The following is a 23,655-nucleotide window of genomic DNA, read 5'->3' on the forward strand; positions in this document are numbered from 1 at the left end:
TTAATTCTAATTATTTGAATTGCTTATTTTTACATTCTAATTATTTGAACTGTTCATTTTTTAATTCTAATTATTTGAATTGCTTTTTTTTTAAATTCTGATTGTTTGAACTGTTCACTTTTTAATTCTAATTATTTGAATTGCTTATTTTTTAAATTCTAACTATTTGAACTGTTCATTTTTTAATTCTAATTATTTGAATTGCTTATTTTTTAAATTCTGATTATTTGAATTGTTCATTTTTTAATTCTAATTATTTGAATTGCTTATTTTTTAATTCTAACTATTTGAACTGTTCATTTTTTAATTCTAATTATTTGAATTGCTTATTTTTTAATTCTAATTATTTGAATTGCTTATTTTTTAATTCTAACTATTTGAACTGTTCATTTTTTAATTCTAATTATTTGAATTGCTTATTTTTTAATTCTAATTATTTGAACTGTTCATTTTTTAATTCTAATTATTTGAATTGCTTATTTTTTAATTCTAATTATTTGAACTGTTCATTTTTTAATTCTTATTATTTGACCTGCTTATTTTTTACATTCTAATTATTTGAACTGTTCATTTTTTAATTCTAATTATTTGAATTGCTTATTTTTTAAATTCTGATTATTTGAACTGTTCATTTTTTAATTCTAATAATTTGAATTGCTTATTTTTTAATTCTAATTATTTGAATTGCTTATTTTTTAATTCTAACTATTTGAACTGTTCATTTTTTAATTCTAATTATTTGAATTGCTTATTTTTTAATTCTAATTATTTGAACTGTTCATTTTTTAATTCTAATTATTTGAATTGCTAATTTTTTAATTCTAATTATTTGAACTGTTCATTTTTTAATTCTAATTATTTGAACTGTTCATTTTTTAATTCTAATTATTTGAACTGTTCTATTTTTTAATTCTAATTATTTGAATTGCTTATTTTTTAATTCTAATTATTTTAACTGTTCTATTTTTTAATTCTAATTATTTGAATTGCTTATTTTTTACATTCTAATTATTTGAACTGTTCATTTTTTAATTCTAATTATTTGAATTGCTTATTTTTTAAATTCTGATTATTTGAACTGTTCATTTTTTAATTCTAATTATTTGAATTGTTCATTTTTTAAATTCTAACTATTTGAACTGTTCATTTTTTAATTATAATTATTTGAATTGCTTATTTTTTAAATTCTGATTATTTGAATTGCTTATTTTTTAATTCTAATTATTTGAATTGCTTATTTTTTAATTCTAACTATTTGAACTGTTCATTTTTTAATTCTAATTATTTGAATTGCTTATTTTTTAAATTCTGATTATTTGAATTGCTTATTTTTTAATTCTAATTATCTGAACTGTTCATTTTTTAATTCTAATTATTAGAATTGCTTATTTTTTACATTCTAATTATTTGAACTGTTCATTTTTTAATTCTAATTATTTGAATTGCTTATTTTTTACATTCTAACTATTTGAACTGTTCATTTTTTAATTCTAATTATTTGAATTGCTTATTTTTTACATTCTAATTATTTGAATTGCTTATTTTTTAATTCTAATTATTTGAACTGTTCATTTTTTAATTCTAATTATTTGAATTGCTTATTTTTTACATTCTAATTATTTGAACTGTTCATTTTTTTATTCTAATTATTTTAATTGCTTATTTTTTAATTCTAATTATTTGAATTGCTTATTTTTTAATTCTAATTATTTGAATTGCTTATTTTTTAATTCTAATTATTTGAACTGTTCATTTTTTAATTCTAATTATTTGAATTGCTTATTTTTTACATTCTAATTATTTGAACTGTTCATTTTTAAATTCTAATTATTTGAATTGCTTATTTTTTACATTCTAATTATTTGAACTGTTCATTTTTTAATTCTAATTATTTGAATTGCTTATTTTTTAAATTCTGATTATTTGAACTGTTCATTTTTTAATTCTAATTATTTGAATTGCTTATTTTTTACATTCTAATTATTTGAATTGCTTATTTTTTACATTCTAATTATTTGAATTGCTTATTTTTTAAATTCTGATTATTTGAACTGTTCATTTTTTAATTCTAATTATTTGAATTGCTTATTTTTAAAATTCTGATTATTTGAATTGCTTATTTTTTAATTCTAATTATTTGAACTGTTCATTTTTTAATTCTAATTATTTGAATTGCTTATTTTTTACATTCTAATTATTTGAACTGTTCATTTTTTAATTCTAATTATTTGAATTGGTTATTTTTTAAATTCTAACTATTTGAACTGTTCATTTTTTAATTCTAATTATTTGAATTGCTTATTTTTTACATTCTAATTATTTGAACTGTTCATTTTTTAATTCTAATTATTTGAATTGCTTATTTTTTAAATTCTGATTATTTGAACTGTTCATTATTTAATTCTAATAATTTGAATTGCTTATTTTTTAATTCTAATTATTTGAACTGTTCATTTTTTAATTCTAATTATTTGAATTGCTTATTTTTTAAATTCTAACTATTTGAACTGTTCATTTTTTAATTCTAATTACTTGAACTGTTTTTTTTATTCTAATTATTTGAATTATTTATTTTTAACTTCTAATTATTTAAATTGTTTATTTTTTAATTCTAATTATTTTAACTGTTTATTTTTTAATTCTGATTATTTGAACTGTTTATTTTTTACATTCTAATTATTTGAACTGTTCATTTTTTAATTCTAATTATTTGAATTGCTTATTTTTTAAATTCTGATTATTTGAACTGTTCATTTTTTAATTCTAATTATTTGAATTGCTTATTTTTTACATTCTAATTATTTGAACTGTTAATTTTTTAATTCTAATTATTTGAATTGCTTATTTTTTAAATTCTAACTATTTGAACTGTTCATTTTTTAATTCTAATTATTTGAATTGCTTATTTTTTACATTCTAACTATTTGAACTGTTCATTTTTTAATTCTAATTATTTGAATTGCTTATTTTTTAATTCTAACTATTTGAACTGTTCATTTTTTAATTCTAATTATTTGAATTGCTTATTTTTTTATTCTAATTATTTGAACTGTTCATTTTTTTATTCTAATTATTTGAATTGCTTATTTTTTTACATTCTAACTATTTGAACTGTTCATTTTTTAATTCTAATTATTTGAATTGCTTATTTTTTAATTCTAATTATTTGAACTGTTCATTTTTTAATTCTAATTATTTGAATTGCTTATTTTTTAATTCTAATTATTTGAACTGTTCATTTTTTAATTCTAATTATTTGAATTGCTTATTTTTTAATTCTAATTATTTGAACTGTTCATTTTTTAATTCTAATTATTTGAATTGCTTATTTTTTAATTCTAATTATTTGAACTGTTCATTTTTTAATTCTTATTATTTGAATTGCTTATTTTTTACATTCTAATTATTTGAACTGTTCATTTTTTAATTCTAATTATTTGAATTGCTTATTTTTTAAATTCTGATTATTTGAACTGTTCATTTTTTAATTCTAATTATTTGAATTGCTTATTTTTTAATTCTAATTATTTGAACTGTTCATTTTTAAATTCTAATTATTTGAATTGCTTATTTTTTACATTCTAATTATTTGAACTGTTCATTTTTTAATTCTAATTATTTGAATTGCTTATTTTTTAATTCTAATTATTTGAACTGTTCATTTTTTAATTCTAATTATTTGAATTGCTTATTTTTTAATTCTAATTATTTTAACTGTTCTATTTTTTAATTCTAATTATTTGAATTGCTTATTTTTTACATTCTAATTATTTGAACTGTTCATTTTTTAATTCTAATTATTTGAATTGCTTATTTTTTAAATTCTGATTATTTGAACTGTTCATTTTTTAATTCTAATTATTTGAATTGCTTATTTTTTAATTCTAACTATTTGAACTGTTCATTTTTTAATTATAATTATTTGAATTGCTTATTTTTTAAATTCTGATTATTTGAATTGCTTATTTTTTAATTCTAATTATTTGAATTGCTTATTTTTTAATTCTAACTATTTGAACTGTTCATTTTTTAATTCTAATTATTTGAATTGCTTATTTTTTAAATTCTGATTATTTGAATTGCTTATTTTTTAATTCTAATTATTTGAACTGTTCATTTTTTAATTCTAATTATTAGAATTGCTTATTTTTTACATTCTAATTATTTTAACTGTTCTATTTTTTAATTCTAATTATTTGAATTGCTAATTTTTTACATTCTAACTATTTGAACTGTTCATTTTTTAATTCTAATTATTTGAATTACTTATTTTTTACATTCTAATTATTTGAATTGCTTATTTTTTAATTCTAATTATTTGAACTGTTCATTTTTTAATTCTAATTATTTGAATTGTTTATTTTTTACATTCTAATTATTTGAATTGTTCATTTTTTAATTCTAATTATTTGAATTGCTTATTTTTTAATTCTAATTATTTGAATTGCTTATTTTTTAATTCTAATTATTTGAATTGCTTATTTTTTAATTCTAATTATTTGAACTGTTCATTTTTTAATTATAATTATTTGAATTGCTTATTTTTTACATTCTAATTATTTGAACTGTTCATTTTTTAATTCTAATTATTTGAATTGCTTATTTTTTACATTCTAATTATTTGAACTGTTCATTTTTTAATTCTAATTATTTGAATTGCTTATTTTTTAAATTCTGATTATTTGAACTGTTCATTTTTTAATTCTAATTATTTGAATTGCTTATTTTTTACATTCTAATTATTTGAATTGCTTATTTTTTACATTCTAATTATTTGAATTGCTTATTTTTTAAATTCTGATTATTTGAACTGTTCATTTTTTAATTCTAATTATTTGAATTGTTTTTTTTTTAAATTCTGATTATTTGAATTGCTTATTTTTTAATTCTAATTATTTGAACTGTTCATTTTTTAATTCTAATTATTTGAATTGCTTATTTTTTAATTCTAATTATTTGAACTGTTCATTTTTTAATTCTAATTATTTGAATTGCTTATTTTTTAATTCTAATTATTTGAACTGTTCATTTTTTAATTCTAATTATTTGAATTGCTTATTTTTTAATTCTAATTATTTGAACTGTTCATTTTTTAATTCTAATTATTTGAATTGCTTATTTTTTAATTCTAATTATTTGAACTGTTCATTTTTTAATTCTAATTATTTGAATTGCTTATTTTTTAATTCTAATTATTTGAACTGTTCATTTTTTAATTCTTATTATTTGAATTGCTTATTTTTTACATTCTAATTATTTGAACTGTTCATTTTTTAATTCTAATTATTTGAATTGCTTATTTTTTAAATTCTGATTATTTGAACTGTTCATTTTTTAATTCTAATTATTTGAATTGCTTATTTTTTACATTCTAATTATTTGAACTGTTCATTTTTAAATTCTAATTATTTGAATTGCTTATTTTTTACATTCTAATTATTTGAACTGTTCATTTTTTAATTCTAATTATTTGAATTGCTTATTTTTTAATTCTAATTATTTGAACTGTTCATTTTTTAATTCTAATTATTTGAATTGCTTATTTTTTAATTCTAACTATTTTAACTGTTCATTTTTTAATTCTAATTATTTGAATTGCTTATTTTTTAATTCTAATTATTTGAACTGTTCATTTTTTAATTCTAATTATTTGAATTGCTTATTTTTTAATTCTAATGTTTTGAACTGTTCATTTTTTAATTCTAATTATTTGAACTGTTCATTTTTTAATTCTAATTATTTGAACTGTTCTATTTTTTAATTCTAATTATTTGAATTGCTTATTTTTTAATTCTAATTATTTTAACTGTTCTATTTTTTAATTCTAATTATTTGAATTGCTTATTTTTTACATTCTAATTATTTGAACTGTTCATTTTTTAATTCTAATTATTTGAATTGCTTATTTTTTAAATTCTGATTATTTGAACTGTTCATTTTTTAATTCTAATTATTTGAATTGCTTATTTTTTAATTCTAACTATTTGAACTGTTCATTTTTTAATTATAATTATTTGAATTGCTTATTTTTTAAATTCTGATTATTTGAATTGCTTATTTTTTAATTCTAATTATTTGAATTGCTTATTTTTTAATTCTAACTATTTGAACTGTTCATTTTTTAATTCTAATTATTTGAATTGCTTATTTTTTAAATTCTGATTTTTTGAATTGCTTATTTTTTAATTCTAATTATTTGAACTGTTCATTTTTTAATTCTAATTATTAGAATTGCTTATTTTTTACATTCTAATTATTTGAACTGTTCATTTTTTAATTCTAATTATTTGAATTGCTAATTTTTTACATTCTAACTATTTGAACTGTTCATTTTTTAATTCTAATTATTTGAATTACTTATTTTTTACATTCTAATTATTTGAACTGTTCATTTTTTAATTCTAATTATTTGAACTGTTCATTTTTTAATTCTAATTATTTGAATTGCTTATTTTTTACATTCTAATTATTTGAATTGTTCATTTTTTAATTCTAATTATTTGAATTGCTTATTTTTTAATTCTAATTATTTGAATTGCTTATTTTTTAATTCTAATTATTTGAATTGCTTATTTTTTAATTCTAATTATTTGAACTGTTCATTTTTTAATTATAATTATTTGAATTGCTTATTTTTTACATTCTAATTATTTGAACTGTTCATTTTTTAATTCTAATTATTTGAATTGCTTATTTTTTACATTCTAATTATTTGAACTGTTCATTTTTTAATTCTAATTATTTGAATTGCTTATTTTTTAAATTCTGATTATTTGAACTGTTCATTTTTTAATTCTAATTATTTGAATTGCTTATTTTTTACATTCTAATTATTTGAATTGCTTATTTTTTACATTCTAATTATTTGAATTGCTTATTTTTTAAATTCTGATTATTTGAACTGTTCATTTTTTAATTCTAATTATTTGAATTGTTTTTTTTTTAAATTCTGATTATTTGAATTGCTTATTTTTTAATTCTAATTATTTGAACTGTTCATTTTTTAATTCTAATTATTTGAATTGCTTATTTTTTAATTCTAATTATTTGAACTGTTCATTTTTTAATTCTAATTATTTGAATTGCTTATTTTTTAAATTCTAACTATTTGAACTGTTCATTTTTTAATTCTAATTATTTGAATTGCTTATTTTTTACATTCTAATTATTTGAACTGTTCATTTTTTAATTCTAATTATTTGAATTGCTTATTTTTTAAATTCTTATTATTTGAACTGTTCATTTTTTATTTCTAATTATTTGAATTGCTTATTTTTTAATTCTGATTATTTGAACTGTTCATTTTTTAATTCTAATTATTTGAATTGCTTATTTTTTAAATTCTAACTATTTGAACTGTTCATTTTTTAATTCTAATTATTTGAATTGCTTATTTTTTACATTCTCATTATTTGAACTGTTCATTTTTTAATTCTAATTATTTGAATTGCTTATTTTTTAATTCTAATTATTTGAACTGTTCATTTTTTAATTCTAATTATTTGAATTGCTTATTTTTTACATTCTAATTATTTGAACTGTTCATTTTTTAATTCTAATTATTTGAATTGCTTATTTTTTACATTCTAATTATTTGAACTGTTTTTTTTTTAATTCTAATTATTTAAATTGCTTATGTTTTAAATTCTAACTATTTGAACTGTTCATTTTTTAATTCTAATTATTTGAATTGCTTATTCTTTACATTCTAATTATTTGAACTGTTCATTTTTTAATTCTAATTATTTGAATTGCTTATTTTTTAAATTCTGATTATTTGAACTGTTCATTATTTAATTCTAATTATTTGAATTGCTTATTTTTTACATTCTAAGTATTTGAACTGTTCATTTTTTAATTCTAATTATTTGAATTGCTTATTTTTTAAATTCTAACTATTTGAACTGTTCATTTTTTAATTCTAATTATTTGAATTGCTTATTTTTTAATTCTAATTATTTGAACTGTTCATTTTTTAATTCTAATTATTTGAATTGCTTATTTTTTACATTCTAATTATTTGAACTGTTCATTTTTTAATTCTAATTATTTGAATTGCTTATTTTTACATTCTAATTATTTGAACTGTTCATTTTTTAATTCTAATTATTTGAATTGCTTATTTTTTAAATTCTGATTATTTGAACTGTTCACTTTTTAATTCTAATTATTTGAATTGCTTATTTTTTAAATTCTAACTATTTGAACTGTTCATTTTTTAATTCTAATTATTTGAATTGCTTATTTTTTAAATTCTGATTATTTGAATTGCTTATTTTTTAATTCTAATTATTTGAATTGCTTTTTTTTTAATTCTAACTATTTGAACTGTTCATTTTTTAATTCTAATTATTTGAATTGCTTATTTTTTAATTCTAATTATTAGAATTGCTTATTTTTTAATTCTAATTATTTTAACTGTTCTATTTTTTAATTCTAATTATTTGAATTGCTTATTTTTTACATTCTTATTATTTGAACTGTTCATTTTTTAATTCTAATTATTTGAATTGCTTATTTTTTAAATTCTGATTATTTGAACTGTTCATTTTTTAATTCTAATTATTTGAATTGCTTATTTTTTAATTCTAACTATTTGAACTGTTCATTTTTTAATTATAATTATTTGAATTGCTTATTTTTTAAATTCTGATTATTTGAATTGCTTATTTTTTAATTCTAATTATTTGAATTGCTTATTTTTTAATTCTAACTATTTGAACTGTTCATTTTTTAATTCTAATTATTTGAATTGCTTATTTTTTAAATTCTGATTATTTGAATTGCTTATTTTTTAATTCTAATTATTTGAACTGTTCATTTTTTAATTCTAATTATTAGAATTGCTTATTTTTTACATTCTAATTATTTGAACTGTTCATTTTTTAATTCTAATTTTTTGAATTGCTAATTTTTTACATTCTAACTATTTGAACTGTTCATTTTTTAATTCTAATTATTTGAATTACTTATTTTTTACATTCTAATTATTTGAATTGCTTATTTTTTAATTCTAATTATTTGAACTGTTCATTTTTAATTCTAATTATTTGAATTGCTTATTTTTTACATTCTAATTATTTGAATTGTTCATTTTTTAATTCTAATTATTTGAATTGCTTATTTTTTAATTCTAATTATTTGAATTGCTTATTTTTTAATTCTAATTATTTGAATTGCTTATTTTTTAATTCTAATTATTTGAACTGTTCATTTTTTAATTATAATTATTTGAATTGCTTATTTTTTACATTCTAATTATTTGAACTGTTCATTTTTTAATTCTAATTATTTGAATTGCTTATTTTTTACATTCTAATTATTTGAACTGTTCATTTTTTAATTCTAATTATTTGAATTGCTTATTTTTTAAATTCTGATTATTTGAACTGTTCATTTTTTAATTCTAATTATTTGAATTGCTTATTTTTTACATTCTAATTATTTGAATTGCTTATTTTTTACATTCTAATTATTTGAATTGCTTATTTTTTAAATTCTGATTATTTGAACTGTTCATTTTTTAATTCTAATTATTTGAATTGTTTTTTTTTTAAATTCTGATTATTTGAATTGCTTATTTTTGAATTCTAATTATTTGAACTGTTCATTTTTTAATTCTAATTATTTGAATTGCTTATTTTTTAATTCTAATTATTTGAACTGTTCATTTTTTAATTCTCATTATTTGAATTGCTTATTTTTTAAATTCTAACTATTTGAACTGTTCATTTTTTAATTCTAATTATTTGAATTGCTTATTTTTTACATTCTAACTATTTGAACTGTTCATTTTTTAATTCTAATTATTTGAATTGCTTATTTTTTAAATTCTGATTATTTGAACTGTTCATTATTTAATTCTAATTATTTGAATTGCTTATTTTTTAATTCTGATTATTTGAACTGTTCATTTTTTAATTCTAATTATTTGAATTGCTTATTTTTTAAATTCTAACTATTTGAACTGTTCATTTTTTAATTCTAATTATTTGAATTGCTTATTTTTTACATTCTAATTATTTGAACTGTTCATTTTTTAATTCTAATTATTTGAATTGCTTATTTTTTAATTCTAATTATTTGAACTGTTCATTTTTTAATTCTAATTATTTGAATTGCTTATTTTTTACATTCTAATTATTTGAACTGTTCATTTTTTAATTCTAATTATTTGAATTGCTTATTTTTTACATTCTAATTATTTGAACTGTTTTTTTTTTTATTCTAATTATTTAAATTGCTTATTTTTTAAATTCTAACTATTTGAACTGTTCATTTTTTAATTCTAATTATTTGAATTGCTTATTCTTTACATTCTAATTATTTGAACTGTTCATTTTTTAATTCTAATTATTTGAATTGCTTATTTTTTAAATTCTGATTATTTGAACTGTTCATTATTTAATTCTAATTATTTGAATTGCTTATTTTTTACATTCTAATTATTTGAACTGTTCATTTTTTAATTCTAATTATTTGAATTGCTTATTTTTTAAATTCTAACTATTTGAACTGTTCATTTTTTAATTCTAATTATTTGAATTGCTTATTTTTTAATTCTAATTATTTGAACTGTTCATTTTTTAATTCTAATTATTTGAATTGCTTATTTTTTACATTCTAATTATTTGAACTGTTCATTTTTTAATTCTAATTATTTGAATTGCTTATTTTTACATTCTAATTATTTGAACTGTTCATTTTTTAATTCTAATTATTTGAATTGCTTATTTTTTAAATTCTGATTATTTGAACTGTTCACTTTTTAATTCTAATTATTTGAATTGCTTATTTTTTAAATTCTAACTATTTGAACTGTTCATTTTTTATTCTAATTATTTGAATTGCTTATTTTTTAAATTCTGATTATTTGAATTGCTTATTTTTTAATTCTAATTATTTGAATTGCTTATTTTTTAATTCTAACTATTTGAACTGTTCATTTTTTAATTCTAATTATTTGAATTGCTTATTTTTTAATTCTAATTATTTGAATTGCTTATTTTTTAATTCTAACTATTTGAACTGTTCATTTTTTAATTCTAATTATTTGAATTGCTTATTTTTTAATTCTAATTATTTGAATTGCTTATTTTTTAATTCTAATTATTTGAATTGCTTATTTTTTAATTCTAATTATTTGAACTGTGTATTTTTTTAAATTCTAATTATTTGAACTGTGAAAATAAAAAAAATCCAATTATTTGTACTATTTTTTCTCCCTCTAACAACTCGGGACTTTATCGAAGGGGTAATTTTTCGCCTCGACACCGCTCACGTCAGACGATTTTTCCCCGAACTCAGAACGAGACGGGACGTGGGGAACCTATCCGTAATTAAATATAAAACTGTCTACAAATCCAATGCATACCTGAAGTATAAGTCACAATGCACCAGTGATAGGATTTTCTTGACGATTATTCTTTGCCATTTTAATTATGTTTCAAATATTTCAACACAGTTAAAACTGTACGTTTTCTTTAACATAACATCCCAGTAATTCCATAAAATGCATTTTAAAACTACTTTATTTAATGTACCAGACTTTTAGATCATTAATAACAAAAGAAACTTTGCAATGCAAAGATAGTATTAAAAAAAAACATTCGAGTAATTGTAATAATATTTTCAACTACTTCATTTGTTTTAGTTTATTTGCAATTATCATTGCATTTTTACATAGTTGCATCTTTTCTCCTAACAATTACTCGGAGTTGCGTGTTCTAATTTTTTGCTTTTCATGTTTTTTTATGTTTAAGCTTTTTCATCGTACATCGAGTTGTTGAACAAAATCTTTCTTTAAACAACCAGTAATTTTTCAGTGCTAACTTTCAAAAAATCTCTCCTCTAGGGGAGAAGTAAGAAACTTAGAGGCCTCCAGACATTGACAGCTTTCGGCAGTGTTCTGTAGGCTTCATAAAGATCTTTTTTCACATCTTACTTAAAACAATAGTTTTCTTCTCGGTGGACGGTTAGAAATGTAGTCTTAGTAGTTTTAAGCGGTGCTATGAAGACCTCAAGAATGTATTTCTTTTTTGTAAGTGCCTACTTAAAAATTATTTATCTACTAAGCGGAAGCAAGAAGCTTTTTTTATTGGTTCAAAACAGCAATTGGAGCACATATCATCACACGGAAGTTCGATAGCAAACCTCTCTCCCCGATGGTTTACTTCTACTTGCATAGCTGCCATTGCTCAAAGGTAACATGCATACCGCAGATTTATCCGGCATAATTTCAGGCCAAACAGACAAAAACTTATAGAAGCTAGAAGCAATTGTAAAAAAGAAATATCGACAGCTAAGAGAAAATATATCGAAACAAATAGAGAACGTATTGAAGCGCAGAAATTAGGAACTCGTGATTTCTTGAAAATCTACAATGGTGTAATAAATAATGGGCAATCAACAATTTCTCCACTATCCAATAATCAAGACAACCGAGAAAGTTAACATGCTTGCCCGTTAGTTTTCCTCAAAATCTTCTTTGGACCCAAAAAACCTCTTCCTCTCTTATTTTCCTTTGCGGTGCGTACAGCAACTGCACTAGATGACCTGAAAATCACTCCTTCTAAAGTACATGATATCATAAAAAACCAGAGACCTCAAAATCGTGTGAACCTGATCTCACCCCGACTGCTCTATTAAAAAATGTTCCACTGAGGTTGCTCCAATTCTCTCCAAACTCTTAAACTAATGTCTTTACGAACCGTGTTTTCTTGACTTATGAAAAACTACTTCAGCTATACAAGTTTACAAGAATTCCAGCGAAAGAACTGACCAATTAAATTATCACGTTATTAGCCTCCTCTCTCCTTTCGCCAAAATATTTGAGTCCATAATTAATCAAGCTCTAGTCCATCACCTTACAGTTGTTAAACTTCGACCACCAGTACGGATTAAGGCAAGCCCGTTCTACTGCAGATACCATAATTGTAATCTCCGAACGCATATACTATGCACTGGATAAAGCAGGGAAGAGGAGGGCAGTAGCCCTAGATCTACCTTAGGTTTTTGAGAGTTTATGGCACAATGAAAATACAATCTTATGCTATTACTGGACGAGTACTTAACATAATTAAATCTATCTTAAATAAGATAAAATCCAGGTTGTCCGCGACGGTCGTAAATATAAATAATATGATATAAATGCAGATGAACCTCAGGGGTCGATCCTTGGATCTTTATTAGTATTTGGATCTTTATTATTCCTGATATTCATAAATGACCCCTTTGATAAAATAGTCTATTTGCTGACGACACCACGCTCTATAACGGGCATCAGGGAAAACAAATGAACACATATCTAAGGCAATGGCGGAAACCCTAGAAGGTTTCCAATCTGTAGTGGAATAGGGACAAAAATGGATGGCAACATTCAATGCTGCCAAGAATAAGCTTGTTTCTATAATAATTATAAGAAACTTTCTCAACCACTAATAGCTATGGCTAAAGATACATTACCTGAAAGCACTTCGTTCAAACTTCTTGTCTTAACGTTCACAGGAAACATGAGTTAAAACAGATGCATCGAGACCATTGCCAACGCTTCTGTAAAGAAGGTGGGCTCTCTCTACCGTGCTAGAAAGTTACCTACGTCTGAAAGTATCCTGTACCTTTACAAGACCACCATTCGCTCATGTATGGAGTATTGTTGTCACATTTTAAATGGTGCAGCTGCTACTAGTCATGCTCCTGGACAGACTTCAAAAAGGAGTCGCCAACCTGAACTGTCATCTAAGCTTCAACCTCTGTCTCATCCACGAAATGTTTAAAAGGTAAGCAATCTACACAACGCCCTTAGTTTTTTTTTTTTTGTTTTTTTTACTTAGCTATTGGTTTATTATCTATTTTAACGATACTAATCTTGACATGACACGTAAGTAAGTAACAATATTTTCACTTGACATGTTTTTTAACCAAACTAATCTACACTATCAACCTATTTCATATATTTTCCATAAAGTTTTTTAATTAATCCTAATTTTGACATGAAACGTAAGTATGTAATAACGTTTTCATTTGTAATATGTTCGTTTAAACGGTTTACTTATTGACACAAGCACGTGGCTTTTTTCTTGTAACTATTTTTACCAATGATACTTTTCCCATTATTTTTGGAATTTATAATAATTTTGACATGGCACATAAGTACGTAATAATGTTTTAACTTGTAATGTGTTTCTTAAAAGTTTTACCGCTTTACACAAGATCTACATTTTTGTCTTGCTTGTTTTTATTTGTTCGTTTTCCGTATTTTCTTTTTGAAATTCATACTTATTTTAACGTGACACGTAAGTGCGTAATAACGTTTTTACTTGAAATGCGTTCGTTTAAATCATCAATAATATACACAAGCGCCCTGTATTCCTTGTTATTTTTTATTCGTTCATTTTTAGTATTTTTTTAATTGAAACTAATTACAACATGCCATGTAAGTACGTAATAATATTTTCACTTGTAATGCGTAGATTTAAAAGATCACCGAGCTTGGAAAGACGCCTTCAGAACCTAATAAAACTAAGTTTATCACCCTCGCCTCTTTTGTTTCAGTTACAATATGTCTTAAAATAGTATAACAAAGAGACACAGTTTTTGTTATTGTTAGTGTCTGTTGTAATCCTAGGTTTTACCTATAGTCTTTTGAGGTTAAAAATTGATCGATCAAACCTGTGACTTATTCTGAACCTACATCAGCTACTCCGAAGGCTTCTGTCAACATTGCAGAGTGCATGAGGCTCGCCATTTGTGACTTCAAATAGATCATATATAACTCTATCATCTTGTTATCTTGTAATTTTCAATGCAGGTGCTCGTCTGAGCCTCAATCTATGTTTGCTCCTCGCCAAACTTTCACAAAACACTGGTCCACCTGAAACCACTATAAATAATATCCCCCTCTTATTATCTATGTCTAAATCTAAACGTAAATTCCATGAACAAAGTTTATTTCTTAGAACTGCAGACCTGTGGAACTCTCTTCCGTTTGCCTGTTTTCCAGCTGGCTACGATTTTTTAATTTTTTTTTTTTAATGTTGTTGGTTGGTAGGTTCGTTGGCTGCTTTTGTTTTACGGCATATCAACCCTTTTCGGGTTATTGAATGCCAAATCCAAAGATTTTGAAGAAAAACAATTTTTAATAGAATAAGTTCGTTGTTTTCAAGTCGGTTTCTATTTAACCCATAGTTGGAACCCTAACAGGTACTACCACTCCGGGTCAGAGTGGACCTGGGAGCAATGGTAATTAAAGGGTGGCTCCACACTCCCCAAAGCCCGCAAGCTGGGGCCTCACCACTGGATATAGTTTTAGGTCATATCCAGGACCCCCATTGAGGGTCTTTTACCCTCTACAGGGGGGCAGTCGGTGTATTCTAATGCCCCACCGACAGGGCCTCGAATGTTGTCTTTCCTTATGTAACGTTTTGCTGATTTTTTACATCGTTTCAATAATGTTCACATATGCAAGCAACAGTAAACGTAGTCACTAGTTTTGTCATCTCCGCGCCAGCCTCTCGAACCAAAGGTTCTCAAGTCCTTCACCACCCTTACTCAAGGCACGCCCCCATTCTGGTCTATCTTCAGCTAGCTCCTCCCACACACACATATTATTATAATGATATTCGAAAATAAGGGAATTCATTCACATATTTTTATCCAGTCTTGTAAAGCCAAATCTTTCGAATTCATCCATTTGCTCGCATTTTGTGCCTACAAAATCGGATTTGTACTTTTTCTAAGCGTATCAGCCGTGCTAAGAAATGGGCAACCAGAATATCATATATATATATATATATATATATATATATATATATATATATATATATATATATATATATATATTATTCACTCATTTTGAGTTTTCATACACGTTAACGTAAAATACTTCTCTTTAACAAAAACGTATAATTTTCCCTACAATCTGAGTGACAAAAAATCTTCCTGTTGTTGTTGTTTTTGTTGTCGTAGTAGTAGTAGTAGTAGTAGTAGTAGTAGTAGTAGTAGTAGTAATGATAATGATGCCACTGAGCCTCAACCATCTACTGTTTATGGATGATTTGAAAATATTCGGTAGAAATGAAAAGGAAATGGAGAGACTGGTAGAACTTGTGGGGACATACTCGGAAGATATTGGGATGGAGTTTGGGATTAGTAAATGCGCGGTGCTGGTGATGAAAAGAGGAGTAAAGGTTCATTCGAATGGAATAGTGCTGCCAAATGGAGAAATCATGAAAGAAATAGAAGATACAGGATATAAGTATTTACGATTGCTGAAGGGTGTAGGCATCATGAACAGAGAAATGAAAGAAAAAGTCAGGAATTAGTATCTTAGAAGAATGAAACTAATTGCAAAGTCGAAACATTATGGGGGAAATCTAATGAAAGCAGTAAATGCATGGGCAGTCAGTGTTTTGAGATACAGTGCGGGAATTTTAGAATGGTTTGACAAGGATTTGCATGGCATGGATATCAAAACAGAAAAGTTTAAGCAATGTTTGGTATATTTCACATTCGAAGTAGTGTAGCAAGGCTGTATCAAAAGAGGAAATATGGTGGGAGAGGATTGAAAAGTGTAAACGATTGTGTGAGAACCGAGGAGATGTCGTTGAAGGAGCATGTGGTTAGAAGTGGGGAGTGGATGCTTAAGGTTTTTTTTTTTTTTTACAAGGGTGTCACCACTTATCAAGGCCCAGAGGCCACTCGAGGATAAGGGTTAATAGGTATACATTAGTCATTGTGATTTTAGCATAGTAAACAGTGGGAATTTTGTAACTTGGATTACTTAGGGGGACGATTCAATTAGAACTTGTTCACATTGGACTTTTTCTTTTTTTTTCATAGGTATCAACTCATTATCAAGGCCAAAAGGCCACTCAAGGATAAGGGTTAAAGAGTGTGGCCAATGAAGTGGAGGTATCTGAGGCCAAGGCTGATTATGTGAAACTTATGGATAGAGAAATGGCAGAGGAACTGGATAGAAAGAAAATGCATGGAATGTTCTTCCAGGATATAGCAGAAGTGGCTGATGAAAGATCATGGCAATGGCTTAGACCTGGGTATCTGGCTAAGAGTACTGAAGCTTTTGTTTGTGCAGCACAAGAGCAGGCATTAGGAACACGATTGTTCAAAAAGTGGTTCTAGGAGAGGAAATAGCTGCAGAATGCTGAATTTGTGGTAAGACCTCAGAGTCAATTGTGCACCTTGCACCTTAGATGATGTTGAGTCATTTCTCCTTGTAAACACCCCGGATATCTTAGCATTAAGTGAAACTAACCTTCACTCCTCCATTCCCTCTAACCACTTTAACATGCCTGGTTATCTCCCACTCTACCGTAAGGACTCGGACAGACATATGCATGGACTTGGAGTCTATATTCGAAACACCCTCCCCCTGACTAGAGAAATAAAACTAGAATCAGAAGACAAGGCCTTTATGTGCTTCAGACTAAATATGCAACACAATATTAGTTACTTGTATTTTCTCTACCGCTCTCCCTCAAACCAAGACTGTACCCTAATAAACAAAGTCTCAGACAGCATAGATATAGCACTCTCCCTCGATACTAGCGCACAAATACATGTATTTGTTGACTTCAATGTCCACCACAGTAACTGGCTAGGATTCTCTAATCACACAGACGTAGCTGGTAGCGCAACACATTCCCATTCCCTATCTCAGTTGGTTACATTTCCGACACGTTTCCCAGACCAGCACGATCAACATGCCTCACTTCTAGATCTCTTTCTGACAACGGTTCCCAATGACTGTACAACAAATGTCCACAGCCCACTCGGGAATGCTGATCACGCTGTGATAATGGTAGAAATCAGCCTAAATTCTCGCCCTAAAACTGAAGACCCACTACTCAAAACAACGAGGTATTACAAAAAGGCTGATTGGGAAGCCATCAGGGAGCTCATCAGAGATGCCCCATGGCAAAATATCTTTACTCTTCCAGCGGAACAGTGTGCAAATGAGACCACTGAATGGTTCAAAACTGCTATTGAAGCACATGTTCCCGCACGGAAATTCTATAGCAAGCCCCACTCTCCCCAATGGTGTACTTCTGCTTGTGCAGCTGCCATATGTCAAAGGCAGCATGTGTTCCGCAGATTCAACCGACATAAGTCCAGCTCAAATAAACAGAAGTTTATAGAAGCTAGAAATAATTGTAAGAGAGTGATAGAGACAGCTAAGACAGATTACTCTGAAACCACCAGAAAGCGCATCGAAGCACAGAAATTAGGAACCCGGGATTTTGGGAAAATCTACAACAGCGTTGTTAATAATGGACAGTCAACTATTCCCCACTAACAAACAATCATGAGGTTGCTTGCACGGCAACTGACAAGGCTAATCTGCTTGCCACTCCACACTGAACTCGGTACACCACTCACTCCCTGATTTTCCTCTGCGAACAGACGCCACACTAGATGATTTGAAAATCACCCCTTCTCAGGTACATGCTATTATAAAAAACCTAGACACCTCAAAAGCATGTGGACCAGATCTCATCCCGGCTGTGCTATTAAAAAAATGCTCTGCCGAGGTTGCTCCAGTTCTGTGCAAACTTTACAATAAATGCCTTAAAAAATCTTGTTTTCCCGACTGCTGGAAAACCGCCTCTGTGGTACCAGTCTTCAAGAATTCTGGTGAAAGAACTGACCCACTAAATTATTGCCCCATTAGCCTCCCTCCGCTTTTCGCCAAAATATTTGAGTCCTTAGTTAATCAAGCCCTAGTCCAGCAACTAACAGCTGCTAAACTCCTGACTGACAAACAATATGGATTCAGGCAAACCCGTTCAACAGCAGATATCTTAACTGTAGTTTCTGAATGTATATACCGTTCATTGGATAAAACAGGGGAGGGTAGAGCGGTGGCCCTTGATATATCTAAGGCTTTTGACGGGGTATGGCACGATGGTCTTCTAAGGAAAATTAGATCATATGGAATCACTGGAAGAATTCATAATGTAATTAAATCCTTCTTAAGTAATAGAAAAATCAAAGTTGTCCTCGACGGTCGTACATCCAAACAATATGACATAAATGCGGGAGTACCTCAGGTGTCTATGCTTGGACCTCTATTATTTCTGATATTCATAAATGACCTCCCTGATAAAATTGTTTCGGAGATGGGTATATTTGCCGATGACACCACTCTCTATAACAGATATGAGGGGAAAACAAATGAACACATATCCAAGGAAATGGCAGAAACACTAGAGGATGACCTCCAATCCGTAGTGGAATGGGGACAAAAATGGTTGGTCACATTCAATACTGCTAAGACTAAGCTTGTTTCCTTCAATAACTGCAAGAAACCCTCTCTACCATTAATAGCAATGGCCAAGAACACATTGCCTGAAAGTACTTCTTTTAAACTCCTCGGCCTAACGTTTACAGGGAATATGAACTAAAATAGATACATTGAGAGCTTTACCAAGGCTGCTGCCAGGAAGGTTGGCTCCCTCTACCATGCTAGAAAACTACTTACGCCTGACAGTATCCTATACTTCTATAACGCAACCATTCTCCCATGTATGGAGTACTGTTGTCATATCTGGGCTGGTGCATCTGCTGCTTGTCTCTTGCTCCTGGACAGGGTTCAAAAGAGAGTCGCCAACCTGATAGGTCCTGAACTGTCATATAGGCTTCAGCCTCTGTCCCATCGACGAGATATTGCATCCCTCTGCCTGTTCTACAAATACTTTAATGGTGAATGCTCTGACGAACTGCAAACACTTGTACCTCCCCGACGCAACTATCCCTGACAAACCCGACAAGCTACTAAGTCTCATCCCTTTACAGTAGAGATCCCTAGGTGCAAGAAAGCCTTTTACTCCAATAGTTTCTTCCCCAGAACTGCGGGTCTTTGGAACTCCCTTCCGGGATTCTGCTTTCCCAACTGCAATGATATGCAGAAGTTCAAGTGTAATGTTAACAAACATCTTTCTACTCATCTCCCTTCATAATGCCCCCGCTAATTAAGTCCCTAATAGTAGCCCCCTGCTTCAAAGCGGCACTGTGCCTTGTTTGGGGTGAAAATTGAATAATAAAAAAGGGTGCAGTGGACTGGCCCAGAGAAAGTCCCGCAAAAGACACGATCGCATGGGACTCCGGATATATTGGGAGCTGTGTAAGAGGGTTGGTTGAAGTGTGCTGGAAAATGTTTGAGGAGGTGTCTGATGAAGTGAGAACAAGTGAAGATGGAAAGGTAGAGGTATGGTGAGACAAAAGTGTCATAACGACCAAGCAATTGGAACATAATCGTCCGGATTTGGTCGTCATTGACAAGGTTTTAAAAAAAAACTGGCAAATTGTAGACTTCTCAGTATCCTGGGACAGGAATGTGAGAGAGAAGGAGAATGAGAAGTGGAGCAATTATGCTCCATTGGCCTTGGAGATAAGGCGTATATACGGGGTTAAAAAAACAAATAATCCCGGTCTTAGTTGGTACACATGGAGTAGTATCAAGTCGTCTGGAAGGACAATTGAAAAACCTACAAATCCCCGATGTTTCAGGTGGCCTTCAAAGCTCTGCAATTATAGGTACCGCCAACATGCTTAGGAAAACGCTTGATCTTTGAAGCTCCTGGTTTGAAGCCGGGATTAAGGGAAATCTCTGGAAATGAATCCCATCACTTTCCAGAGAGACGTTCATAAACGAAATCAGAATTATTATTATTATTATTATTATTATTATTATTATTATTATTATTATTATTATTATGCATTAAATTAGGATTAGTGGACTAATTACACATATCATTTTTTAAAACCAAAGTCTGAAAGTTCTCATTTTCATGTCACTCTATTCAGAGCTGTACATTCCCCCATCAAGACGTATCGTTTGCTGTTATTTAAACATTTCAGATTCAGGCGATTTGAATAAATGCATATTCAGGTGCTCATAAAATAAGTAGGACACTTCAGCGTAAAAGTAGATAAGCGCATTTCCATGTCACGATGTGCTTATTTAGAACAAAAACTAACGGATGCATGTGACAGAGATCCGATAGAACGTGAGAAAATCGATCTCCTCCAAGAAAAGATGGGTTGACGAAATCGCTGTTAACAATTGAATCTACAGCCATTACATAAATTATGAAGCACCAATAAAAATCGAAAATTGATTCAAATATATATTTAACAGTTGACTATATATATATATATATATATATATATATATATATATATATATATATATATATATATATATATATATATACGGCATAATTGCGTTGACACACCGGTTCTAGTCCAAAATCGTATTTCTACTTTTTACTAAGCGTAACACACGGTCGTGCTAAGAAACGGCCAACCAGAATATTATAATATATATATATTATATATATTACTAGCGGGCGTACCCGGCGTTGCACGGGTTTTTAGAGGCGTGTAAGCGAATTAATAATCCTGTTTAAATATTAAAAACAAACAATGTTAAAAAAACGTGAAAAAAAAACTATTATAAAAATGAACGTGATGCAATACGAACGGTGCCCAGGTGTTTGAAATATCCCAAAAAAGTTCGAGGAAGGGCGGGCTTGAACTCTAATAATTGAGGCGGAAGCGCCAAAAAAAAACGTAATGAATTAACCCAGAAGTGAATTAGGTCAAATATCAATTCCGCAGTGAAGTTTGTTTTGGTTTAGTTTCAGTAGTCACGCACCACACTCGAATTCTAAATGATTTTTTTTGTTTTCTCGAATTCTAAATGTATTTTTTTGTTTTAATTTCAATTAAAGTGTAATGCAAGTGAAATCACGATAGCGTTGCGTTGTAATAATAAATATTAAAGAATGAATTCTTTGTGTAAAAGTAAATGTTGAGTTGAAAGCACTAATATATAAAGGCCATAGTTAGATTTCACGGTTAGAGTCGGTAAGACCGGAAGTAAGAAACGGTTAGTCAAGCAGGTTGCCTCTTACACTAACTAAAAAGAAGCAAAAAGAAAATAATATTAATAATCGCGTTTTCTTTTTCATTTTTTTTAATTTTTATTTTATTATGGGAAAAACAGAAAGCATAAATCAGGGGGGAAAGATTTTAAAAAATGGCATAAATAACCTTGTATGATTCCAAACCGGTGTTTCCTCGGACTGTTCCTTGTGAACGCATCCGCTACGGTGTAAATGGGGAGCATGGAAAGGAAGAATCTAATAGAGAGAAAAGATGTAGCAACTTTCATTTAATCTGACCGATTTTGGCAGTGGACTCTCACCGGAAAAAATATAGGAATGTACCATTGTCGAGGAACTGTAGAGGTAATAGGCCTGTAGCACATCTCTGATAATGTGCTACAGTTTTACCGCATTACATTTGCGTGTAATGTCATGATTTTCAATCCTTTAAGGTCAAAGTCGGAGGGGAAAAATTAATGCATTTTATTCATATAGAGAAGAGATTAGTTTTCACACACGTAAACATAAAATACTTCTCATTGACAAAAACCTCTAATCTTCCCTACAATCTGAGTGAAAACAAGTCTTCCTGCATTTATTATTATTATCATCATTATTATTATTATTATTATTATTATTATTATTATTATTATTATTAATATGATGATAGTGATGATGATGATGATGCATTAAATTAGAATTAGTGAACTCGTCAATCACATACCATCTTTGAAGATTTGTCATTTTCGTGGAAATCTACTCAGAGCTCTAAATTCCAACGCTAGGACGAATTGTTTTCTGTTATTTAAACATTTCAGATTAAGGCGATTTGAATAAATGCATATTCAGGTGCTCATAAAATAAGTAGGACACTTCAGCGTAAAAGTAGATAAGCGCATTTCCATGTCCCGATGTGCTTATTTAGAACGAAAACGCAACGGATGCATGTGACAGAGATCCGATAGAACGTGAGAAAATCGAGCTCCTCCAATAAATAGATGTTAACAACTGGAACTACAGCCATTGCTGAAAATATGAAGCACTAATAAAAATCGAAATTCTGACTCAAATATATATTTAAAGGTCATATATAGTTGAGCATATATACGGCATCATCGCGTTGGCACACCGGTTCTCGTCAGATCACCGAAGTTAAGCAACATTGGACCTGGTTAACACCAGATGGGTGACCATTTGGGAGTTATAGGCGCTGTATGTTCTCCCCGCCCATCTAGGCCTTTGTTTCCAGTCATCCTGAACATACACTTCACGTGCCACTGGTATTTGACAATGTCGTCTCAGGAGAGGTGTGGTTGGAGATTGCGCACCTCCTGCCACAATAATTTCACGGTATCCATAGTCTGTCAAAGACTGGAAAAATCTGTTTGTTTTATATTTGAACAACAATCAATATTTGACATGTTCTTTTTCCTTTATAACATCTTTTATTCGGTTTTGATTATTATTGGCTAAATCGTTGCAGGTAGAAAGATCTCTTTTCTACCACTTTTTATGAACCTCTAATTCTTCTTTTTTTATATAAACATTTTTCATTCTCGCTTCTTTCCCTAAATGGACCACAAAGTATCAATGAGATTTAGTTCTGGGATTGAGTGAGCCACTTCATAACTGTAATTCCGTTTTTCTTAAACCAACATACGGAAACTTTTGACGTATGGTAAGGGCATCGTCTTGTTGGGAGATTGATTCCATTGGAATGTTATTATAAAATATTTTAGTCAAAAAG

At 27.2% G+C, this 23,655-nt stretch overlaps 1 pseudogene; it reads left to right on the forward strand.

Moving 5' to 3' along the window:
- Positions 1-23,010: 23,010 nt before the first annotated feature.
- LOC145280451 (5S ribosomal RNA) lies at positions 23,011-23,127 on the forward strand (annotated as a pseudogene).
- The last annotated feature ends 528 nt before the right edge of the window (positions 23,128-23,655 follow it).

Source organism: Euprymna scolopes, chromosome 7 (assembly GCF_053919585.1).
Source record: "Euprymna scolopes isolate OS-2025 chromosome 7, ASM5391958v1, whole genome shotgun sequence".
NCBI lineage: Eukaryota > Metazoa > Mollusca > Cephalopoda > Sepiida > Sepiolidae > Euprymna > Euprymna scolopes.